This window comes from Cebus imitator, unplaced genomic scaffold (genome assembly GCF_001604975.1).
Source record: "Cebus imitator isolate Cc_AM_T3 unplaced genomic scaffold, Cebus_imitator-1.0 Scaffold110, whole genome shotgun sequence".
NCBI classification, from domain to species: Eukaryota; Metazoa; Chordata; class Mammalia; order Primates; family Cebidae; genus Cebus; species Cebus imitator.
In genome coordinates, this window is record NW_016107425.1 from 2,820,049 (window position 1) to 2,829,150 (window position 9,102).

Below are 9,102 nucleotides of genomic sequence, written 5' to 3' on the forward strand. Positions count from 1 at the left end.
AGTTATAGCATAAACGGTAAACTTTTAAAAATGTAATAGCTGACGTGAGTCATAGGCTTTCAAAGCCTAACAACAGGACCAGGCTTGAGCAATTCTTGTTTTTGAGTTTCTGCTCCTTCTTGACTATTTCCCTTTTTCTCCTCTAGCCCAAGTCAGTTTAAATTAACATTCATCAAATGATTAATTTCATCTCATTCCTCTTACCCTTTGGTTTTATCTTTATGATGTGTTTTCAAAGTCTGTCTTGCTCTTATTGATTTTGTCATAGTTCATAAGCTGATTTGTAGAGTAGTGAAATCTTGTTCATGTACGTTACTTTCAAACTAAAGGAGAAGGCTCCTGGGATTCTCTTGGCATCCCAAACCAGTGCTCGGATACCATACTCCAGCGACTGGCCCATAAAGAACAGGGACTCAATACTTGATTGATTGATGGTTCTGAATGCCAGCCAGTCAGTTCTGGGAAGGTGGGCTTATCTTCCCAGTGAAATAAAACTGAGTCATTGAAGGCCATGATAAAGATTTTGGCTTTTATCCTAAGAGTAATGGGAGGCTATGCAGAGTTTTAAGCAGCCAAGTGACAAGCCCAGATTTAAATTTTTAAAATAATTTCTCTGGATGTTTGTAGAGCAGTTCAGTATAACCAAGTTATAGAGCACAGAAATCAATATATGTTTTTAAAGTTTACCCAAGGGATATAATCTAAGAAGAACTGATACCCTAGATAGTCTCTAACCAGTCCTCTCAATTTATTTCACCTGTCTGAAATTTTGAAAAACGCTGAGAAGCATAAAGTTTGAGATTGCCTTTTTCTGTTTTTGGGGAATGGGGTTGGGGAAGAACCTGAAATGTGAGTATTTTGCATTTCTGATGAGACATTTTATTTTATAATGAAAAATTGAAGAAATGCAGATGTCAAGAATTAGGGAAATGAATATTAAAGGCTATTAAAAATGACAAGTCTGTATTTTATGCCTACATGAAAATGGGTATGTTACAATTTGTTAATTTTAAAAAGGAAAATTTAAAATGCAATGACATGTTTCAAACTATGAAAGAATCATGTATTCCCTTAACAAAATACACAAAAATAGAGATGAAACTTGTTATGCTTTGTTATCCACCAAATTCTGTTGCTTAACAGCTGTTTAAAAGTTTTCCTGCATAAAATGAAAAAATAAACCTAATATTTCAGTAATCATTGTAAATCTGTGTTTAAAAAGCATTGAGATGCTGCTAAGACAGCAGCGTTTTCCAAGAGATTAAAAACTTTCATATGAAAATATACTCTGATATATTTTCCCTTCCCAAACATTTGTGGAGGTTGAGAAAATTTTAAACATGTTTTAAAGAAAATAATTGACAGCTCCTGAATTAAATACAGCCTTTAGCTCCTGCTTCAGCTGCTGTTTGTTGATAGCAAGTTGCAACAAGGTTAATAATGATTTGTTTGATGGATTTCCCCCAATTTTTATAGCATTTTATGCTTCTTGTATGTAACTTGCTAAGTCGTAGCACTCCTATACCTCATTAAAATAAACATTTAAGCATGCGTATATAAAACAAATATTGGTGGAAAAAGGAAGAGATTTCTCTGAATCCCCTGAAGATAAACTGCACCTTGGGCAGTAAGTGAAGTATCAAGTTGCTCTGTTTTTTATAAATAGTGTCGATTCTGAATTCTGGGCTGAAAAACTGGTAAATGACAGCTCTCTCTAGTGTTTCCTGAGGCCAGCTACTGTTTGCGACCATAAATCATAAATGTACCTTTGAACTAAGACAGTCTCGCTGGACCTATCCTTTTGCGACTCTGACTTCCAGTCTCAATGGAATATTGAAGAGGAGGCTCGGTAGAATAAACAGTGGAATCCTTGTCCGGGAATGACTGCCTGGCAATTGTTTCATGGAAAACAGGGAGGGGTGGGGGACAACAACCCTGCTCTGTTCACTGGCTCTTTAATTTAGATTACCAATGATAAAGCCGGGGCTACGGCTAAAGAAAGGTAGGATGCATACGCAGAAACATTAGTGCTAATATGCTGCAGAAAAGCCAAGATAAATCAGTCCAGCTCTCATGCATCACTAAGGGAGAAGCTGATTGCAACTTGACCATGTGCCTGAGTAGTCCCATCAGTGAGAAGAGGAGAACATGGATTTTTAAAAAAACTAGAATGTACCCCTAGGGCTCCTGCCGTGGTGGACCTGGGAGAAGTGTCTGGTGTAAGTTTCAGCTTGTTTTATCCGTGTATTTAGCAGTGTGTTCACATATACAGGAAGCTGGTTTCTCTTCTCTCTGTTTTCATGGAAGCCTCAAGCATGTTTATTTACAGTAGTAGACTTCATTTTGTATAAATGTAATATCAACCTAATAAAGTTCTCAGCAGAGAACAGTTTAGCCAGTGTTTATCCAGGAGAGAAATATAAAAAAAGTAATGGTTGTCATAACTGTCTGCAGGAAGCCTGTGGGTGAGTTGTTGTTGTTTTTTTTTTTTTGGTTTTGTTTTACCGGGAAGTGAAGGGTTAGAGGAGTAGATTTTAAATAAAAAACTCAGTTATTTTGCCATTGTTTTTTTAAAAAAAACATATTTGTCACCCAGCATTTCACTCCTCCTGTGGTCTTTTGTTTTGAAAAACTGTGTTTAAATATGTAAAGCCAGCCTGCTAGAAACGCATTATATTTTATGACTGGGATGTTTGTATTGTTTCATATCTGTTATTAGACAAAATAATCATAAAGGGTGTTTTCTATGGACCTTTTTATATTCCAAAATTAAGTACAGATGGTAATTTTCAGCAGTTTTAAAAATTTGTCAATTATTTAATTTAGCATCACTTAAGCATCTGCACAAGGAGAAAGCTGAGATGGTACAGAAACTGAATGAGCATTGATTGCTAGTCTGAATTGCATCTTTAAAGTTTTTGCCTCAAATCTCTGATTTCACAGTTTATTTTTACCAAATTAGATTATCATATTTCACTATCGAGACTATGAATGGGTGGAACTCTCTGAGATATCCTACATTTCCCGTTAGAACAGGGCTTAAAGCGCCTGCTAATTGTTGCTCTGAGGGAAATTCTCATGCCCGCTCACCGAGAAGACTGCTTAAATAATGCATGGGCAAGAGCGAGGCAAGATGGAATTTATGGCCCAGACAGTGTGATCGGGCTTTTGTTCAGAGGAGACACTACTTGAGTGTGAACATACAGCATACACCGAGGCTCAGGGGAAGGGTGTAACTGAATGAAATTAGTGACTACATGATGCTGTCCACAAGCTATTTCAAAACAAGCTTTAAAACAGTCCATTGATCCTATAGTGTGGTTGGAGGGAGGGAAAAGGGGGAAGCTTGGAGTGCCAGTTGCATATAGTATCCCCTGACCGAAAATTCCTTGGGGCAGACACAGGAAGTGAATGCTATACCAGGAAGATGGTGTCCCTGGAGAGACTGGATGTTTGGCTGAGGAAATGTAGTATGGCAGTCTTGTTAGGAAAGAATAAACCTTGACCAAACTGCAGTGTTCTATACGCTATGTCTTCCATCTTGTCCTAATTAGAGGAATATGTCTGCTGAATCTTAATCTGTTTAATTGTTGATAGAGCAGGCATGTGGTTTGCTATAAATACACACGAGCATTCATTTCTGAAATAATAGCTGTTGCCAAATATATGAGACCGACAGGAGTGCTGGACTAGGGAAGCTGTGCTGAATAGTTGAGTTTTGGAGGTAATGGACCAGTTGAGAATCACTGCACAGCTGGGCCAGCAGCTGCACCCAGTGCTCTGTCAAGTTTGGCCTCTAATTTCCTTGAACTTGTCCTTGTTTGCCAAAGTGATGTACATAGCAAGAACTTGCTTTAAATGAGCCCACTGCAAGCAAAAAAGACCCTTTTCAAGGAGTCTTTATCAAAGTGTGTTGTCAACAATGGCAATGGCCAAATGAGGTATTGATTAGGCGATGGTAAGTTTGAATAATCACAAAAATAAAAACCTAAGGCAAAGTGGTAGAATGAGGTAAGCTGGCAGGAGATCAGAGTACATTAAAAGGCAGCGTTGGGTCATCACTGCCCTAACTAAAGGACATATGGAAAAATCCCATTATTATCTCCAGCAATAATTATCTTGTAGTTAGGAGAAAATAAATCGGGCCCTGCAGCTTGGAAGGCAGCCTAGTAATCTCAACACCTTTTTTCTTAACAGTATATTGTTCTGATATTCATTGGGACTGGGTCAGAAGGAAGTGTCAGAGAGAGGATTTTATATTAAGAAGCATCCTGTGACTAAATAATACCATTAGTGGCAAGCTGAGCAGAGACAGCAGCAAGAGCTCACCTTTTATCTCCTGGTTCTAACTTCAGCAAATGTTTATTTACCATTTGCTGTGTATCTAGCATGTTCTAGATACACACTCTAACCAACTAGATTAAAAACTCTTTTAGAGCAGACACTTAGATTTATTCTTTTCTCTTATAAATCCCATCTCTTGAAAACTACTGGCCTTGATATGATAACGGCAAGTCTGTGTAGTTCCTTGACTTTAAAGGGATTAACTATTAAACCCTTGTTATGCAGATGCTTAATTTTTCTGTTGCAACACAGATCACACTCCTCCTTCAGATTTGAGGGCTAGTGACTTGAACACTTGCACGTTAAGTGGTTTGAGACAAAATATGTAACCTCTTGGGAGAGGCAGTTTCCTCATTTGTGAAATGAAGAAAGTAACATTCATCACATGGTAATAAAGAGCAGAGATGTACCTTGGTGTTAGGAGGTGCTCTCCTGCCCTCACAGGATATAGCAGTATTATTTACCCCATGACCAAGTGTACAGTGGAGCACAGGGGAGGTGGGGACTGAGTAGGATGACAGGAAAACTGGCTAGGAGGGTGGAACAGTACCTTTGATCAGAATATGTCTTAGGATGGTGTCCGTGGGAATAAGGGGGAAAGGATGAATCTGAAATATGTTTCAAAGGGGAAAATGACAGAAAATGGCAGCAGATTATATTCAAATAGGGTGACAAGGAAGAAAGTAAGGAGTGAAAGTGAGGAGTGAAAAGATGATGGGTTTATGATTATGGCAGAGTTTGATTTATATATATATATAAATACATGTGTGTATGTGTTCTCTAAAAATAAAAAAGCTGAAACAATGCAACCTTTCACGGACTTATAAACTAAGAAAAGCAAGAGAGAAGAGGAAATTGGAGTGCTCTAGTTAACTTATGTAAAGGGAAAGAGAAAAAATCAATAATAAACCAATAAGATAGGTCTATTGCTGACAATAGAATGAGAATTCAAAGGAATTGCTTAAAATGGCAAATCTATGTTTGGAGTTTTTCCCAGACAAGACCCACAATCATCAAATAATAAGGCTTTTCTGCAATCTTGGAACTTATTTAAGTTTTCCTGAGTTAAAAAATGCCACTGAGGGGATACAAACAGTGTCAGGGTTGGGAAGAAAAAAGAGCATGAGGAATGGAAATTCTCAAAATAGCTCTGTTTTAAAGAGGAAATGGGAGCCAAAAGATAGCTAGTCAACCTTTCAGAACATAACCATTCATTATGATTTGCCAGAAAGTTTGGCAACTGTTATTCCCTAAATAACTTATTGTGATTTTTAAGGAAATTCAAGCAAGAATCAAAATTATACCAAACTCCCAACTGGCAAAAAGTTTGTCTTCCACACGTTCATTTGCAAGCTCTTTATAGGAGCGATGTTGGAAACATATTTAGGCTACTTTTCCAAAGTCTACCCAACCCACCCTGTGGTCAAAATCACATATAATTGCAATAAAAATTAATAGCAAAACCACTTTTCATGTTAATAATTAAAGCATATATAAGCAATAACTATATAAGCAATAAGCAATAATTAAAGCATAATAAAAGCAATATTCACCAGGATCGAAAATATTTTGAATGCTAGTGCTTGGGGTTAACTACAAGATGATATGGGCTGTGACTATTTTAAAATTTGTGTCCACCTTCACTGACTTTGAGACGTTGACTTCTTTAATTCTGAAAAGTAGGATTTCCTTGTCCTTATTTCAGGCATATCATGGGTTCTATCTTTACCCATATCCACTGTGGTTTGGGTTTGGGTTATAGGCGGGTAGTGAGAGAGATACCTGAGGGAACTGGGCAAAAGTTAGAAGAGAGGAAAAGCAGCAGGTTTAATGTATGAGTGAGAAGGAGCTCAAAGGGCAGTGAAGGGAGTGCTGGACATCGAAGGAGGAACATAGAAAGGCATGCTTGTTGCTCTTGAGGGGAAGAACATTGGGCTTCATGGCTCCCTGGATCAGCCACCAGTGGGTGCCTCCATCTCAGAGAACTTGTCTCTTGAGTCTGAGATTCAGCTCTTAACTGGGTAGACCTGAGGAACCTCCAGTGTACATCCCCCGATTTAGGACCCACTTGTCTTCACTTCCTTCCCTGTTCAATTTGGATACCATGGCCTATCATTTCAACCACCCTCTTGTCCATATTATTGGTTCTCCCAATCATTCATTCAATAAAGTTATTGGCCCAGCAAAGTGGCTCACACCTCTAACCCCTGCACTTTGGGAAGGTGAGGTGGGTGGATCACTTGAGGCCAGGAATTTGAGACCAGCTTGGACAACATAGCAAAACCCCGTCTCTACAAAAAATGCCAAATATTAGTCAGGCATGGTGGCACATGCTGGTAGTCTCAGCTACTCAGGAAGCTGAGGCAGGAGAATTGCTTGACCCTGGGAGGCAGAGGTTACAGTTAGCTGAGATTGTGCCACTGTACTCCAGCCTGGGCAATGAAGCAAGACTGTCTCAGAAACAAGCAAAACAAAAACAAAATCCAAAAGATTTATCAAGTGACTTCTGTGTGTTGGACATTGTTGTACTAGATACTTGGAAATGAATGAAGCAGATCTGTGCCTGCCCTTGTCACTGCCAGATTCAATACCAATCCTTTCTCAGTTCAGTTGTGGGCTTTCTATTACCTCCAGCCAGGCTGCTGAGCACTGCCAGAGAAAGCCACACCACTGTCCAGATGGCTTCTGTGGTACATCCATGACCGCCAACCTCATTGGACCCCTCGGCACAACCGAGCCATCCATACAGATTCTCCTAATGCATTTCTGCCATTCTCCCCACCACCTATTTGAAGATTTCTACTCTCCTCAAACCCTCGACCAAACCACCTCCCTGGTGACTTTTTGCAAACAGCCTCACTGCTCACCATGCAATATTTCAGCTTCTTTCCAACAAATCAATTACCTTTGTAACCCAAATAAAACCAACTGCCTTGTGGACAGTTCAACACAGTGAAGTCAAGTCCAACTCCAGGAAGCCTTGGAAGGCTAAGGAGGTCTTTACTGAAACTTTCTTGAGGAGTCAGCCAAGACCAAAAAGGGCACTAATCTTAAAATACATAGCTAGATTTCCTAAAAATCGTCTTTAGGTGTCTTTCTTCCCAAAGTCTGGCTCCTCCTGGAGGCTGTTCATTTCTTCTCGCCCTCTGCCCTCCTCCTCTGTTTCCTCACCAGCTGCCACACTCATCCACCTTGCTTTCTTACCCTGGACTGCCTTCTCTTATTCCTGCATGGTAGAGCACGCTAGCCTATCTTGGTGTTGGCCATTTCCCCCCCCACCCATTCCTCTTACCTCCATCAGGACAAGTCACAGATGGCTGAGTAAGCAGATTAGGCATTGCAAATACTGGCAAATATATATATATATATATATATGTATAAAATTCATTCAATGAAGAATTATTGGCCCAGCACAGTGGCTCACACCTGTAATCCCTGCACTTTGGGAAACTGAGGTGGGTAGATCACTTGAGGCTAGGAGTTTGAGGCCAGCCTGGACAACATGGCAAAACCCTGTCTCTACAAAAAATGCCAAATATTAGCCAGGCATGGTGGCACGTGCTGGTAGTCCCAGCTACATATTTATATTTATTATATATGTGTGTGTGTGTGTGTGTGTGTGTGTATGTATTTTAAATGTGTCCATTTGTATGAATCCATTTCTAGTCCCTTCGGTTAAAATAGAGGTTTTTCCTCCCGTGACCCCTTTACCTGTGTCCTGGACCCCATTTACTCTCATCCTCTTGGGATGCTTACTTTATGCATAATTTCCTCCATTTCTTGTATCTTTCACCTTTTCATCCCTAGTGGATCCTTCTCATCTGAGTACATGGGCTCCAGCCATTCCAATTTAAAAGAAAACAAGACAAAACAAAACCTTTATCTTCCCCTCATACCCTTTCATCTACTCTAACTTTATCTCCCTTTTTATATCCAGCTTTTGTAATAGAATTGTCTGTTTGTTGTGTAGATTTCTTCCCTTCCCAGACACTCTTCAATCCACTGTGATTTAAATTCTACCCCAGCCACTCCACAGAAACCTCACTAGTTGAAGTCATCCCCTGCCTGCTTGTTCTGAATGTGAAAGAGAGCCTCAGTTCTTAATTTTTCTACAGCATTTGACATTGTAGATTCCTTTACCTTCTTGAAAAATCATTTTCTTACAGCTTTTTTGTGCTTTCCTATTCCTTAATCTCTATAGGCTTATCTTTCTTTATCCACTATTAAAATATAGTTGGTATTCAGGGGCACTCTTCTTTCCTGACTTCGGGAGAAATGGGGAGAAGCCATTCATTGCTGTGGCTTCTGTTAATACATACATGTTATTGACTCCCATGCTTGGATCACCCCAGGCCTCACTTTGGGAGACAGGATACAGAACCCTTCTGCTTAGAGAGTCCTTCCAAACTCAACTTGGATTTTAACCCTAGAATGGTACGGTCGGAGGATGGGCCTGTTTTTCTGCCCCACACCAATAATTTGCTGAATTACCCTTCTGTTACACAAAACCTCTCTCGAACATGTCCTATCACTACCATCACCTATGTTTTTTGTATTGACCCCCTTTGGGGCTGAAATATAGACTTTAAAATCTTCTTACGTTCTTCCATAGTCTATTGTTTAGTGTAAACTTCATAGATTTTGTCCCTCTAATTAAGCCAAAATTTTGGAATGCAAGTCTTTTCTATCTCAAAACTACTTTTTTCTTTTTCTTTTTCTTTCTTTCTTTTCTTTTCTTTCTTTCTTTTTTTTTTCTTT

The 9,102-nt window shown here is 39.4% G+C and overlaps 1 protein-coding gene across 4 annotated transcripts in view; it reads left to right on the forward strand.

Annotated features, from left to right (window-relative positions):
* Positions 1 to 9,102, forward strand: part of RAPGEF4 (Rap guanine nucleotide exchange factor 4) — a 323,726-nt gene that overhangs the window by 123,492 nt on the left and 191,132 nt on the right. For 2 of the 4 annotated variants that reach the window (XM_017538230.2, XM_017538231.2), the window contains exon 1: positions 1,963 to 2,219. The exons of the other annotated variants lie outside the window; for them this stretch is intronic. The gene's annotated coding sequence lies outside the window, so the exon portion shown is untranslated. Of the gene's footprint in view, positions 1 to 1,962; positions 2,220 to 9,102 lie in introns of those variants that run through there. 4 annotated transcript variants of the gene reach the window in all.